Source organism: Geotrypetes seraphini, chromosome 5 (assembly GCF_902459505.1).
Source record: "Geotrypetes seraphini chromosome 5, aGeoSer1.1, whole genome shotgun sequence".
In the NCBI taxonomy this organism is placed as follows: Eukaryota; Metazoa; Chordata; class Amphibia; order Gymnophiona; family Dermophiidae; genus Geotrypetes; species Geotrypetes seraphini.
The window spans coordinates 81205804-81221668 of NC_047088.1; the positions used below are offsets into that span (position 1 = coordinate 81205804).

General features: G+C 44.0%; 3 non-coding genes across 3 annotated transcripts; 2 read left to right on the forward strand and 1 right to left on the reverse strand.

Annotated features, from left to right (window-relative positions):
• The first annotated feature begins 14442 nt into the window (after nucleotides 1-14442).
• On the forward strand, nucleotides 14443-14516 carry TRNAN-GUU. Its single transcript has one exon. It is a non-coding gene; the product is annotated as a tRNA-Asn (tRNA).
• A 712-nt stretch (nucleotides 14517-15228) lies between these two features.
• Nucleotides 15229-15302, reverse strand: TRNAI-AAU. Its single transcript has one exon. It is a non-coding gene; the product is annotated as a tRNA-Ile (tRNA).
• A 171-nt stretch (nucleotides 15303-15473) lies between these two features.
• TRNAN-GUU lies at nucleotides 15474-15547 on the forward strand. Its single transcript has one exon. It is a non-coding gene; the product is annotated as a tRNA-Asn (tRNA).
• The last annotated feature ends 318 nt before the right edge of the window (nucleotides 15548-15865 follow it).

Sequence of the window (15865 nt, forward strand, 5' to 3'; positions counted from 1 at the left end):
CAGCATCCTTCTGACAGCAGCCACCGCCTTGTCACACTGTTTTTTCGCCTTTAGATCTTCAGACACTTATCACCCCAAGGTCCCTCCTGGCATATCAGCCTTTCACCTCCCAGCACATTCGGTTCCTTCCGATTATTAATCCCTAAATGCATTACTCTGCAGCCTCTGCAGTCCCTCTTTGTGCTCCTCCTCAACTTTACCAGCCTCAGCTATCTTCCCTCTCAGCTCCAGCCACCCTTTATTCCTCCCTCTGTCCAAGCAGAAATGGGCCCTTAAACCCTACAATAAAAATACATGGAGATAAATGGGGTACATTATCAGTAGGCCACCTAAAATGTCCTTGGCTCCAGCCCTGGCAGCTCCCCTCTTCTTTTCCCATCCAACAGCTCTATCTCCGTCTCCCTTAACATATCCACAGCCCCCTCTCTTTCTCATCCCCAGTTCTACCCAGCCTCTCAACTCTAACACTCTCCTCTCTCCTCCCAAGCTCCAGCAGCCCCTTCATTTTCTCTCCACCTCCCTCCCCCTTTACACAAGCCACAGCAGAAATATTCTACATACATAAATAAGGTATATTTTCAGTAAGGCACCTAGAAACAAAACTATGAATGCACCTTTCAGATCACACAGGCTAAGATATTCAGGCACAAAGTAACCACACAGTTTGGTGGTTATTGTAGAAGCTCTATTCCTATCCTGGATGTCTGAAAACCAGCATTTAGATGTCCATAGTTAATGGGCATCGAAATCCTAGTTTTATAAAGCCAGGATATGTACTACTACTACTAATTTCTATAGTGCTACTAGACATACACAACACTGTACATCAAAATACAGAAGAGACAGTCCCTGCTCAAAAAAGCTTACAATCTTACAAATTAGTATAAGCCGAACACCGTTTGGTGGTCCTCAGAGCTTTCTTGTATTCACATTTTAGCCTATTACATAAACATGCTTGGAGACCACTACACTACATTATAGTTTGTCTAGATTTTGTACATAAGTCTGGCCTTGCCTCCAATGTCTTCAAGGTTTATTAAGCTTTCAATCTGCAGATGATTTGTACTTGTTGGGAGCAGCAATAATCTCAATACCAGGGCAGTTGCAGCCAGCTGTGCAGCAGCAACCCAGTGGCTTGACCTGGAGACCATCTTGAGCCCAAAGCTTCACATTTTGCACCCCTCTCTAGATCCGGACTCTGCTTCTGTGCTTGGTAAGAATGTTGGGTTGCAGAAAGATGCACTCCCTATATTAGGCTCAAACAGAGCCTACCACTCTTGGGAACGTTTGACCTTTTTGCCTTTTTGTGAGTCTCTTTATAAGGTTCTTTGGCAATTCTGTTTTTGGAGTTTGTTGTAATGATTGAAGAACAAGGCATTTATCAATAGATGAATGCATTTTAAAATACCTACCTCCTTGAGGATACCCTCAATAAAAATTTTGAAGGCGGGATGGTGGGGCAGATATCATTGACACACAGTGGTCAGCAGTGTCATAGCCTTGCAAGGGAAGATATTTGGCAGCTGTCCTTCAGCTCATTTGGGTTCAAAGTGACCCTGACTTTAAAATTAACGAAGAAATAGGGATTTAAAGCCTCCTGCTGAATCTGGCACCGGGAACCCAGTGGGAAATTCTACAGCAGGTTTCTGTCACTGGGACAGCAACAGTAATGGCTGTAGGTAAGTCTGCGGTAGTTGTGCACTCCACAGGTTATTGGAAGTGTTATCTAAGCCTGAGTGGTGACAAGTTATCTGGACTGCTATCATGACCCTAGAAAAGGCAGTTGCTGACAAATTAAATAGTTTTGAGAGAATGATATTGGATATTTCCAGTAAGGTCCAAGCACAGCAGATGACTCCTCCACATCATGTAATCCAGCTGGGAAGACTCAGTAAGCATGAGGAGGAATGTAAAACCACAAAGATGACAACTATTAAAGACTTCAAATCACCCAAACAAAATCCCAAAAGGAGGAGTAATATAATCCAAAACTATAAACTCCTAATTATATCTAAATGAAAGGGCACTGGACAGTGATAAAGATGTATTCAATACATACAGTATGTAAATGATAGAAAACTTCAGTAACTAGAGCAGCGAATACTACTCAAAGGTTTGAATGCGGGAAAATCCCCGAATCACAAGTATTACAAGTTACATCACTAGTCCTCTCTCTCAATCTGCTTTGACCTGCTTCTTCAAACTTGTCCTATGTCTACCCTATGGTGGCCTACATTTACACCCAGCCTACAGCAATCCTTTTTTAAAGACATTTACCTCCCCTCCCCCCCTCTTTTTACAAAACCGTACTAACGTTTTTAACACTGGCTGCGACGGTAACAGCTCTGACACTCAAAGAATTCAATGAGCGTTGGAGCTGCTACCACCATGGCCAGCGTTTAAACATTAGTGCGGTTTTGTAAAAGGTGTGTGTGTGTGTGGGGGGGGGGGGTTAATGCATTGAGTGGGCAAGATTTAAATTAACACGTTTACAAGATTTGAAGAGCATTTCAGTCAACTGTTTGAGGGTTGCAATGGTGGACTTCAAAGGCCACGAGTTGGATACCACTGGCTTAGGGCCTTACATTATATGAGTCCTCACACTTCACTATCATGGAAAACTATTAAACCTACTTCCTACAGCTTGATGTAAGAAACCTTTTTTCCTTATTTGAGAAGCTTATATACAATCACTGTCCCCATGGGCTTGAAGCTTGGTTCTCAATTCCCTGAAATAGTTGCCTTACATAATATTCTGTCTAGATGTTTTGTTCCCTAATTACTTAAGTATTTCTGGGATTAAAAGGTTTTATGTTTACCTTGTTATGTTTTATTATATATATAAACTTGTAACCCATTCTGAGGTCTTCTGGGAGGATGGGATATAAATCCTAAATAAATAAAATGTTTTTGTTTCTCAATGGGATATGGTGGGGAAGTGATGGGGATGGGGGAGGGGCAGTATAGATTAGGAGAAGAGGGATTATGAAAGTGGGTTTATTTATTGGAAGTGAGATGTTATAAGAAAACAAACCTCCTGTTTATTTGTCTTTTCGGGGGGGAAGGGATATATATGAAATTGGGAGTGAAGAAGGATTGGTACATTCTTGTATAAATGAGAAGACATTGTATTGCTTGTTTATTTTGACCCTCTTTTACTAAAGCCACCGCAGAGGTTTCTACTGCGGGCCAGGATCTAAATGCTCCAATGCTGTTCCAAAGCTCATAGGAATTCTATGAGCGTCGGAGCAGGAAAACAGTGACCACAGTTCTAGAGATTTATATAGAGCAGTTGAACTAGTGCTCCCAGATTCACTCTTTATAATGGTCTTTCATTCCTCCACAGATACACTGAAGAATTTCGTACATCTAGCCAGGTCCATGTCCCCAAAAGTCCATTTAAGCACATTTCTCTGATTTGGGGTTAATTAGCCAATTCTTCTCTCCCTTAGATGAAAACACAGGGCCTGATATCAAATTTAGCTGGCCGTTGACCAGTTAAATTGCTTGGTCGGGGCTAGCTGCTAATATTCAGAGACCTCAACTGGCTAAGTGCTGCTGAATATTGCAGTTAGTGCTGAACTCCAAGCTGGCTATATTGGGGGCATTCCAAGGGTGAATTCAGCACATGGCCACTGGGGCTTGTGCACATCTGAGAAGCTGAAAGCTATGCCATTGGTAGTTTCACTACTAGCAGGACCTCCCAAGGCAGACAGGTTTCAGTGGAGATGCCAGGCTAACAATGTACCACCCATCTGGGCAGCAGAAGATTAGTAGTGTTGGAGGCGGAGAATTGCATTTGATGCAACGATGACGACACATCAAATTTATACTGTGCAAAAGAAAGGCCCAGCAATCTACTTCTGTATTCTGCCAAGAAAACTTGATGATGAGACAAAAAAAATTGACGTATAGTGCTAGAAGATGGTCCCCTAGGTCAGAAGGCACTCATCATTCTACTAGGGAAGAGCTGATCATCACCAAGAGTTTGTGAAGCTGATGGATCAAAGACACCAGGACATCCTGATGCTGATGTTGCTGGACAGAAAAGGGAGATCAGAAGCTGTACAGATATTTTTAACATAGGAACATATGAAGCATGAATTGTAAACAAAGAAGCAACTAGCAGGGAAGAAATATTCCACAGAATAGCACTTGGTTGCTCTTCAATGAAGGCTCTTGACAAAGTATTCAAAGGCTAGAAATAACACTCCAAATAGATAAGACTTGTCCACACACTCATTTTCTCAGTTACTCAGTCAATTACAGATGCAAAAGCTGAACACAAAGAAACAAGACAGAAAGAAGATTGACTCATTTGAGTCGGTCCAAAGGTAGGCTTCTAAAATGGTGCATGGTCTTCGTCATAAGGTGTATGGAGGCAGACTTAAAGATTTCAATATGTATACTTTGGAGGAAAGGTAGGAGAGGAGAGATATGATAGAGAGTGTTCTTGTGAGACAAATAATAGTCACTACGATAGTGTTCTTGTGAGACAAATAATAGTCACTATGATAGTGTTCTTGAGAGATGTTTAAATAACTATGTGGCATAAATGTGCATGAGTTGAGTCTTTTTCATTTGAAAGGAAGCTCTAGAATGAGAGGGCATAGGATGAAGTTAAGAGGTGATAGGCTCAGGAGTAATCTAATGAAATACGTTTTTACAGAACGGGTGGTAGATGCATGGAACAGTCTCCTGGAAAAAGTGGTGGAGACAGAGACTGTCTGAATTCAAGAAAGTGTGGGATAGGCATGTAGGATCTAGAACAGTGGTATTCAACCCAGTCAGGTTTTCAATGTCTCTGTCATCCATATTCATTGTGGATATCCTGAAAACCCAACTGGCCAGGTGGTCCCTGAGGATTGGGTTGAATACCACTGTCTTAGAGAGAGGAAGAGATAATGGTTACTGCGGATGGGCAGACTGGATGGGCCATTTGGCCTTTATCTGCCATCATATTTCTATGTTTATCAAGGTCAATGGTCCTCGCCTCAGGATACATCTAGCCAGTCTGGTTTTCAGGATAGTTCAATACAAAAAAGATAGCCCATTCAAATCTCATGCATATTCATCGTTTATATCTAGAAATCCTGAAAACTGACTGGCTGGGTGTGCCCTGAGGAGTGGGTTGCCTAATAACCTTGAACCAGCCCTATTTGAACTAGTGCTAAAATTTGCAACCTAAGACTCCAAAAGCAGCAGCTTAACTATTTGAGCTAAATGAGAATCTCCTGTAGTAGCAGCAGTATGATTGCCCCTCTGGATTTTTTTCCAGGCTCCATTGAACGGAAGCTGCTAGTTTCAGTGTGTTATGTGCAGGCCTGCTTTATGCTAATTCTCTGTTATACCCATTGCTGAGGCCCCATCTGGAGCATGTGTTTGGTTTTGGAGGCTGGATCTTGCACAGGACATAAAAAGTTTGAAGCTGTTCAAAATAAGGTGACAAATATGAGATGGGTTTTGCGTCAAAAGAAAATTGACGACCTGAATATGTATAATGCTCTAGAATAGTGATCCCCAGCTCTGTCCTGGAGGACCACCAGGCCAATTGGGTTTTCTGGATAACCCTAATGAATATGCATGGAACAGATTTGTATGCCTGTTACTTCCATTATATGCAAATCTCTCTCATGCACATTCATTAGGGCTAGCCTGAAAATCTGATTGGCCTGGAGGTCCTCCAGGACAGGGTTGGGGACCACTGCTCTAGAAGACATGAGGAACAGCGGGGATATGATGCAGACATTTAAATACTTGAAATGTATTAATGTACAAACAAATATTTTCCAGAGACAGGGAGATGGTAGAACTAGAGGACATGAATTGAGGTTGCAGTGTGGTAGTTTTAGGAGTAACATTAGGAAATACTTGCCCTCCTGGTCGAGGTGGTATGAACAGTGGCGTACCTAGGGTATGTGGCACCCGGGGCCCATCATTTTTTGACACCCCCCCCCCCCCCCCTCATGTAAAATTTTTTTTTTTTTTTTTTTTTTTTGCAATAACCATGAAATGGAATAAATGGTCAGAATAGAAACAGGCAGTGAAAATTTTCTTTTTTTTTTTTTTTCCAAAGTATTTTTATTGAGAATGGCAAAAGGTCCAGACAAGCAACCATGGTCTGTACAGAAACTTATACATTATCAAAAAGAACACAGAATGAGAGTAACAGCAACAACAAGCATGAACAAGCCTCTCCCAAGAGAAAATTGCCAATGAGAGGCATAGCAATACACAACAAAAGGCCAAAACTTGGGGCAAGCAAACAAATCCCACCCCAGAACCCACAAGAATAATAAGCCGGACTAGACCCTCAGCCATATTTTATAATGAAAAAAAACCCCCACAAGCAACAACACCCAGACCGCTCACCAGACACACCAATCCGCACAACAAGCACCCAAGAAACACCCAGCCACCACCCAGACAAAACTACCAGACACACCTACCCCACCAAGCCCAGACCCAACCCCCCCTCCCCAGAGAGTGCAAGCGCAAAGTGGACCGTGAAAAGGGCAGCTGCAGAAGTGGAAAGCCCCAGATAAGTAGGTTAGCTAAAGAAAGCCCACAGATAGAAGAAATCAGGATAACAGAAGTTCCAACAAATGCTCCCACAGAAAATTTTCTTTTATTGAACCTCATTTATGTAACCATTATTCCAAACATAACATAACATAAATTATGTCTGAATTGTCATGACATCAGAAGTACATATGGAGTAGTTGCAGGTGATGCTTGGGACAGTTCTGATTATGTTAGTTTGGTTTTATGTGTTTTTTTAATAGAAGGGTTTTTATTTCTTTTTTAAGGTTTTGTAGTTTGTGGTCGAGGTCAATAGGTTGTAGAGTTGGGGGTCAAGTGTTGCAGCTCGAATGGCTAGGAGGTTGTCGAACAGTTTTTTTCTTTTGACGTTTTTGGTTGGAGGGTGTGTGAATGGTGCGTGAGTTCTCCTATGTCTGTTTGAAGTGGATTGAATTATTTAGCTGAAGAAATTAGTTACCCCCCCCCCATTCCACACACATTAATTCTCTTCCATTTTTGTTCCCATTATAAAAAAACACTGATAAGTTCCCAGGAAAAAAATACATTAAAATAAGAAGTGAAAACAAAGGCCCCTACAGATGAGAACATAACATAAGAATAGCCTAACTGGGTCACACCAATGGTCCATCATGCCCAGTAGCCCATTCTCATGGTAGCCAATAGTGCTGCCCGATTCAGAGAAAAATATTTCATTCGATCCGATTCACCCTGTTGAATCGATTTTTCGATTAGATTCACTGTTAATGACACCGCTTTTTAAGTTTAAACAAAGTATAACAATAAATTTCACAACAACAATAAATTTCACAAAGTACTTAAAAAAAAAAAAAATCACATTTTTCCATTAAAGCAGTTCTGGAGACATTTGCTTGAACAGTCTTTTTTCCCAGTCCATAAGCAAGCAATATGAAAAAGATTTCCTTAATTATCTACTCAAACATTTTTGCTATTTACTTTCATTGTACCTATACTATTATTCAGTAGAAAAAATGGACTTAACTGTGCAGGAAATGAATCTCCTCATACACCCACCATATAGTGCAAAAATGTGCAAAGGTCTGTTTTTTTCTTTCGATCACTACATAGCCTAATGCCACACAAGCAGCGCTGTTACAAACATATTCTGAAGGTCAATGCTAAGGTTGACAAAGTTTCCTTCCTTGGACCAGAAGGAGATACTGACAAACCACTGGAAGAGATTCTAAAACAACTACCCAGAAATAACACCCAAAGACCCACTCAGTGTGTGAACCAGTTGAGTGGAGTGGACTAACTGGGGGTGGAAATGGGCCCAGAGTTTGCTCAGCAGAATTTCCCAGACTACCTCTTCCTCTCAACACACTGACATGCTACCACCACCACCAACACTAGGAACACCTCACCGAGTATGCCAGCAATGCTTATAAACTTTATAAAACACATTATTATATTTTCTTATAAAGCATATATTTTAACTGAACTCAGCCTTGCCATTCACAAAAATAGAAAAGTTCCCATTTCAAGCTGTCTCATGTACACTTTTCAAATCTAACATATTGTAATCACAAAACAGAAAATAAAATTATTTTTTCTACCTTTTGTTCTCTGATCAATATTCAAATCTTGTTGGTCCCAGGCTCTTGTTGTCTTGCTTGCCAGGGTCTCCTTTCTCCGTGCTAACCATCCGTCTGCCATCTCTGTTCTCCCCTTCCGTTTCCCTTCCCTCTCCCGGAGATCTGGCATCTTTCCTTTTTTTTGTCTCCATCCACAGATTCACCTTTTCTCAACTCCCCACCACCCCAGGATCCACCATCTCTCCCTTTCTGTTCCCAACTATCCTCCTATCCAGTATCTCTATCCCCCCTCCACACCATCCCCTGTTTCCAAGTTCTCTCCCTTTCTGTTCCTTCCCTCCCTAAATCCCATTATGCACCCTCTCTCTCCCACTCCTCTGTTTTTAGACCCATTATTTCTAACCCCCAAAGTCTGGCATATGCATGTATCTTTGAACCCCCCCTTCCCTCTCTCCCTCTGTGTACTTTTACACCAGGACCCCCCTCCCCCGAAGGTCTGTCCCCCCTCCGAAGGGCTACACCCCACCCCTGAAGACCTGCACCCCCCGAAGGACTTTACCTCCCACCCGAAGGTCTGTCCCCCTCTGAAGGCCTAAACCCCACCCCTGAAGGACTGCACCCCCCCCCCCCGAAGGCCTGCACTCCCTTGAAGGTCTGCACCCCCCCGAAGGCCTGTCCCCCCCTTGAAGGCCTGTCCCACCCCCTTGTAGGCCTGTCCCCCCTTTAAGGCCTGCCTGCCTGCCTTTCCCCCCCTTGAAGGCCTGTCTCCCCCTTGAAGGCCTGCACCCCCCTTGAAGGCCTGCACCCCCCCTTGAAGGCCTGTCCCCCCCCTTGTAGGCCTGTCCCCCCCCCTTGTAGGCCTGTCCCCCCCCCTTGTAGGCCTGTCCCCCCCTTGAAGGCCTGCCTGCCTTTCCCCCCTTGAAGGCCTGCACCCCCTTGAAGGTCTGCACCCCCCCGAAGGTCTGCACCCCCCTGAAGGCCTGCCTGCCCCCCTTGAAGGCCTGCACCCCTTGAATGTCTGCACCCCCCCCCCCCCGAAGGCCTGTCCCCCCTTGAAGGCCTGCCTGCCTGCCTGTCACCCCCCTCCCCCTTGAAAGCCTGCTTGCCTGCCCGCCCGCCCCACCCTGAAGGCCTGATGCCCCGACCCACCCCGAAGGACCGCTCGCCCCCCTGGCCTCCCCGCACCACCTATGAACAGCCGCAGCAGGATCGCGAAGTCAGCGTCGGGTACCAGCCCTAAGGGGGTGTTCCCGGCCTTGCCGTTCAGTCCCCCCGCCACCCCCGAAGGACCGCTCGCCCCCCTGGCCTCCCCGCACCACCTATGAACAGCCGCAGCAGGATCGCGAAGTCAGCGTCAGCGATCCCTGCTGCTTCCTGCGCCACGGTCCCGCCCCTCCTCTGACGTCAGAGGAGGGGCGGGATCGCGTCGTAGGAAGCAGCGCAGGGATGCTGACGCTGACTTCGCGATCCTGCTGCGGCTGTTCATAGGTGGTGCGGGGAGGCCAGGGGGGCGAGCGGTCCTTCGGGGGTGGCGGGGGACTGAACGGCAAGGCCGGGAACCCCCCCTTAGGGCTGGTACCCGGGGCGGCCCGCCCCCCCCCCACCCCCCCCTAGGTACGCCACTGGGTATGAATAAAAACTGTGAGAGAATTTTAAAAAATGCATGGAATAAACACAAATTATCCCTATGTAGAAAGAGGATGGCTGAAATGACCTTCTCACTTTAAACAAGGCACAGGTGAATGTAGCCTGCAGAGAGTAGCGAGTAAAGCCCTTTACTAAGACATAGGGATTTAACCTGCATGGAGTGAAAGAAGCATCTCTAACCATCTTATTAGGCAGACTAGATGAATTATACATGTCTTTATCTACAGTCATTTACTAGGTTACTATGTTTACATATCTGCATTCCAGGAGCAGCATGGTGCTGTCACACATATATACCCTGGAAAATGACTGCAGGGAGCTGTTGAGGAGGACGCTGGCAGTGGCTCCTGAGGTAATTCTGTCAGCTCTGCAGACCTGGGGTCTAGCCAGAACTTCAAGACATTCTTTTTCTTCTGTTTGTCTTAATGTCTTCCTCTGGGAATGACACCTCTGTGGAAATAGGTACATTTTTGCATATGAAGAGGCTGCACTCTAATGAAAAGCACCTGTATAAATAGCAGCAGGATTACAGATATTAAAGTCCCAACCTTGTTGCGGGGAGGGGGGGGGTTGTTTTGTTTTTAACTCTTTAGTCCTCTGGTCAGTCAGATTCCATGGTCTCTTTTTTTTCTTGTGAAAATATTGTATTGCATGTATTTCAAATGTGTTTAAGTCAGTTGCTTAAGCTGTATTTATACCATGAACGTATCCACCTGCTGCGTCTTCTTCCCTGAATCTCTCCTCACCTATTCTTGCTGCATTCATACTTTTTTTTAACTAATATTACAGCAGCACTTCAGTTTTCTTTGCACTACTGAACTAGGATATCTCTGGCTTAGGACAATCTAGAATTCAGCATATTTGGATGCATGAACTGGACAACACATCAAGAAGAGAGGTTTCAAAGTCACATATGTCCCGTCATTTTTTCTAACAAAAAAGATGCTGGTATTCAAAAACCAGGCTATTCTTTTATTTAAATCTTTATTAATTTTCAAATATTAACAGTGCAACACACAGTTATAAGAACATATAACAAGTCAAGAAAAGCACATTCAACTTACACATATTCAAAATCAATCATTTTATCCCACCCAACCACCCATCGATTAATCAACAACACAAACATATATACTCTTTCAATAACCTATATTTATTTAAAATAATACAATAGTACAATCCCTCCCACCCTGGAAGTGTAAGGAAATGGCACAGAAATTAACGACAAAAAACAACTACAGAGAAGTAATAAAAGATGTCAACGGGCCCCAAACCAGTTTAAATACGTTACTATGCCCCAGCATTTCAGCATTCATTTTTTCATACCTATAACTAGAGCATAGGTTCGCCCACCAAAAAGTAAAATTGAGGCGATCCCAATTCTTCCAATTACGTGTTATCATCTGCATGGAGTGGGGTGAGCACTGAGGTCCTGATTCTAGAAAATATGCCTACAATTAGGCGTCGAGATCAACGCACCTAGCCAATATGAGCATCTAGTGGCACAGTAAGGGTGTGGGGGGGGGGGGCGGTCTTCCCTGGGTGCAGTCTTTTTTTAATTTTTTTAATTATTTTATAAACTACAACAGTGTAGTACATTTGATTAAATACAGAAAAATATTACAGAGATTACACCATTTTATACAATTAGTATATAGAACCATAACTTTACCCACCCACCCTTCTATCAATTATTAATAATACAAGACAATTTTTTTTATTACATTGATATGAAGAATTAATATCAATTTCTCAGTTACTTCTCCCTCCCCCACCCTGGATGTGTAATGTAAGGAAAAATTTAGAGAAAAATACATAAATCATTAATGTGAAGCGGCAAATAAAGCCAATGGACTCCATACTTCGTTAAATGAAACACTGGACCCCAAACATTCTACATTCATTCTCTCATATTTGTATGTATTACATACATTTGGCCACCAAAATGTGTAGTTTAATCTATCATGGCTTTTCCAATTTTTCGTGATCAATTGAACAGCTATTCCAGTCAAAACCAGGAGAAGACAGCTTTTATATTTATCAAGGGGAGGTTTAACGTGTAACATAGTGCCACTAATTATGGCAGTCTTGCTAAGGGCGTGGCACTCCCTCCTCCTCTCTTTCCCCCACCCTCATTTCCTTGCTGTGTGTGCATGTCCCTTGCCTTCCTCATACTTTTTTGTACTTCACCGGCGTGAGGTTGCTGCCCGCGTCGGCATCGGCGCTCTCTCATGTCACTTCTGGAACCCACCCCTAAGAAGTGCCATCAAAGGGTCTGCTGACACCAACGTGGGCATGCTGCTCACACCGGAGAAGTTTAAAAAAGTGCGGGGAAAGGGAAGTGGGCACGCACGCGGCGCCGCTCACCCTTGCTATGCCACTGTGGGCACCTAACATACTTTTTAAATTGGCTTAATCAGAGCTGATAATTGAAAGCGCCATTTAAAAAAAACTATTTAAAACCCATTAAAAAATTAATTTGCATTAGGCGCCTACCAGCAAGTAGGTGTGGTGTGATTAGAGGCAGTTTTAGGGTAGATTTGGGGCAGAGTTTCAGCACGAACTGAGTTAGGGGCCAGTAGGTACCTACCTTAGGTGCAAGAAAACCCTGGCCTAAATGGCAGTGTGCCTAAGGTTTCAATGCCTACCAGCAGCTGAAATCACATAGGTGCTTCTAGGTGTGATTCTAGGAACAGCACCTAGCGGTTGACTGACAACCGTGCCAAACAGCGCCTAAGAGATAGACACCATTTATAGAATCAGAGACCGAGCAACCCACCCCACAGTAGTCAGGCCTCCTGCAACCAGCCACAGAATCCATAACAAGGCAGCACCGAGTGTGCAGATCTTGAGCTCTTTTATTAATACTTGGGGACTGAGGGTCATTTTTATCAAGCAATGGAGAAGGTGCCAGCACTCAGCACCCTATTACTACTAATCATTTCTATAGTGCTGCTAGACATATGCAGCGTTGTACATTAAAGCATTCAAGAGACAGTCCCTGCTTAGTAGAGCTTACAATCTAAGCAAACAGGGATTAGGGACAAGTAGGGCGTTAGGGAGTTTCTCAGACTTGGGTGCTTAACAAGTGAGTGGGAGTAGAAGTTAAAAGCAACCTTGAGAAAGTGGTATTTTAGGGGAAAGAGGATTTATACAGTACTGCCTTTTTTTGTAGTTTCTTACAACCACACTCAAAGCAGTTTTTATTAGTGCTGCCCAATTCAGGGAAAAAAATTTCAATTCAATTCACTCTATTGAATTGATTCGATTATCCTTCCTATCTCCCTGTGCAGCACTTCCCAACCGATCTGCCCTCACTCACCCCCCCCTTCCCCCAGTGAGACCTAACATACTTCCAGGGCCTCCTAAAGCAGCAGCAGTGGTGGTGGACTGCTAGCAGACATAGGCTCTGAATAGGCTTGTTTGCAGCCTGCCCTACCAGGGCTTCTCTCTCCTGCATCATCAGTGATGTGGCAGAGGGAAGCCCTGGCATCAATTAAAAAGGTGTCAGTTCTAAGTGATTATTCTGTGAATCTGATGAGAAGGCAAGAAATATAGTCAGGAACCAAGAAAATGTGGCAGAAAGAGAAATACTTCCCATCATATTGGGTGCAATAGGTTTGATTAAAATTAACTTTCAAGGACACCTGAATAGGTTGTCTATACATGCTACAACCTGTGAACTCCAGAAGGAAGTTCCCTTTGGCATAAGAGTGTGAGCAGCAAATCTGAGAGACTAAGATAATACTCTACATCAGTCTCCTACAAACTTTCTCGAGCCGTAGCACACTAAACATAGTGTGCATGGCTCGAGACACCCGGAAGTGTGGGGACGTTACCATGATAATAATAATAACTTTATTTGTATACTGCAATACCACAAGCAGCTCAGAGCGGTTTACAGAAGAAGAGACTGTACATATACATTGATGTTACAGTAGATATTGTCAGGTACATTAGTAAAAAAATTTCAATTACATTGGAAGTCGATAGTGGTTAGGTAAAGTCAGGAATACATCAGAGATACCACAAAAACTTCAGGGATACAGCAAGGCAGGAAGGAGGTTAGAGAAATTTATCAAAGAGGTAGGTTTTGATTGATTTCCTGAAGGATTGATAGGAGGGAGTATTTGAAATGAGGGTGGATAGGCATTTATTCCATTTGCCCGCTTGGAATGACAGTGTTCTATCAAGGAATCTCTTGTAGATACAGCCCTGTGCCGGTGCGAAGGACCTTCAGATGGGCCCTGCACTGGCAGTTGGGGGTTCCAGCAAGGAAAAGGGCCAGAGAGAAGGAGAGGCATATAGGGTATAGACTAGAGTATTACTATACAGGTCCTGGACCTGAAGGGCCGCCGTGTTTCATGCGCTTGCAAGGGAAGCTTTGCTGAGGCCTCCAGGCAACCACACTTACCCACTAAGAAGCACCTGGGGAAGTTTTCAAGGAGTAAAAGTGGCCCATATGGGGATTGAAACCATGACCTTGGCAATATTAGCACCACGCTCTAACCAGCAGAGCTAACCGGCCAACGTAGGTGATGCGCTTGGAACTCTCACCTCTATGTAAAGAAAGTGCATTAGAGCTACACATCCTCCGACATTTCCACTAACGAGAGGATAAGAAATAAGAAGGTTGAAGCGATTAAGCTCTTATATATTGGATGGCTATAGATCACACGTTCAAAGTACCTGCTCAGCTGTCTCTGTGGCGCAATTGGTTAGCGCATTCGGCTGTTAACTGAAAGGTTGGTGGTTCAAACCCACCCAGGGACGAGAGATTTCCCTTATGTTCTTTTTTCAAGAACAGAGTCGGGTAAAATATGGTATGTTGCCTCCATATGAAGCCGCAACGAGAAGGGCTGTGCAGCTCTGTAGTGTCCGGGAAATACCTTAGGGTTACCTTAAGAAAGAGTATACCTGGTTGGGTATAAAACAAAAATCAAGATACTGGTCCTTCTTTTTACACAAACCTAAAAAATCCATACTGTGATAGGCACTCTGGGGGAGATTCTTTAACTGTGCGCTTCCGTATAGGTGCCCTGATGCCACAAAGCGAAACTCCATACTACAATGGCATCTGGGCGCTTGGATTCTGAAATAGAATAATGACTCAACCAGGTATCGGTGCAACTTACATTTACATGCCTGTAGTTAGGCCAGCCGATATAACTGTAGTTGTATATCAGCAGATGAGGTGCAAATGCGCAAGAACGAATCGTGGAAATGAAGATGCCATAGAAATTACCACAGGGAGGGGGTAGGGGGGGGAGGGTGAGAAGAAGAGAAGGAAAAAAAAAGCTTACTAGCACCTAGTTTTCCCACCAACTGCTACAAATCAGTAAACCAAGGATGATTGAACTGGTCCTATGTCACCTGTGTGAGGCATTTCTGTTTCATGCGCTTTCAAGGGAAGCTTTGCTGAGGCCTCCAGACAACCACACTTACCCACTAAGAAGCACCTGGGGAAGTTTTCAAGGAGTAAAAGTGGCCCGTATGGGGATTGAACCCATGACCTTGGCGTTATTAGCACCACACTCTAACCAGCTGAGCTAACCGGCCAACATATGTGATGCATTTGGAACTCTCACCTCTATGTAATGAAAGTGCACTAGTGCTACACATCCTCTGACATTTCCACTGAGAAGAGGATAGGAAATGAGAAGGTTGGAGAGAGTAAGCTCTTATATATTGGATGGCTATAGATCACACGTTCAAAGTACCTGCTGAGCTGTCTCTGTGGCGCAATTGGTTAGCGCATTCGGCTGTTAACTGAAAGGTTGGTGGTTCAAACCCACCCAGGGACGAGAGATTTCCCTTATGTTCTTTTTTCAAGAACAGAGTCGGGTAAAATATGGTATGTTGCCTCCATATGAAGCCGCAACGAGAAGGGCTGTGCAGCTCTGTAGTGTCCGGGAAATACCTTAGGGTTACTTTAAGAAAGAGTATACCTGGTTGGGTATAAAACAAAAATCGAGATACTGGTCCTTCTTTTTACACAAACCTAAAAATCCATACTCTGATAGGCACTCAGGGGGAGATTATTTAACTGTGCGTTTCCGTATAGGTGCCCTGATGCCACAAAGCAACACTCTATACTACAATGGCAACTGGGCACTTGGATT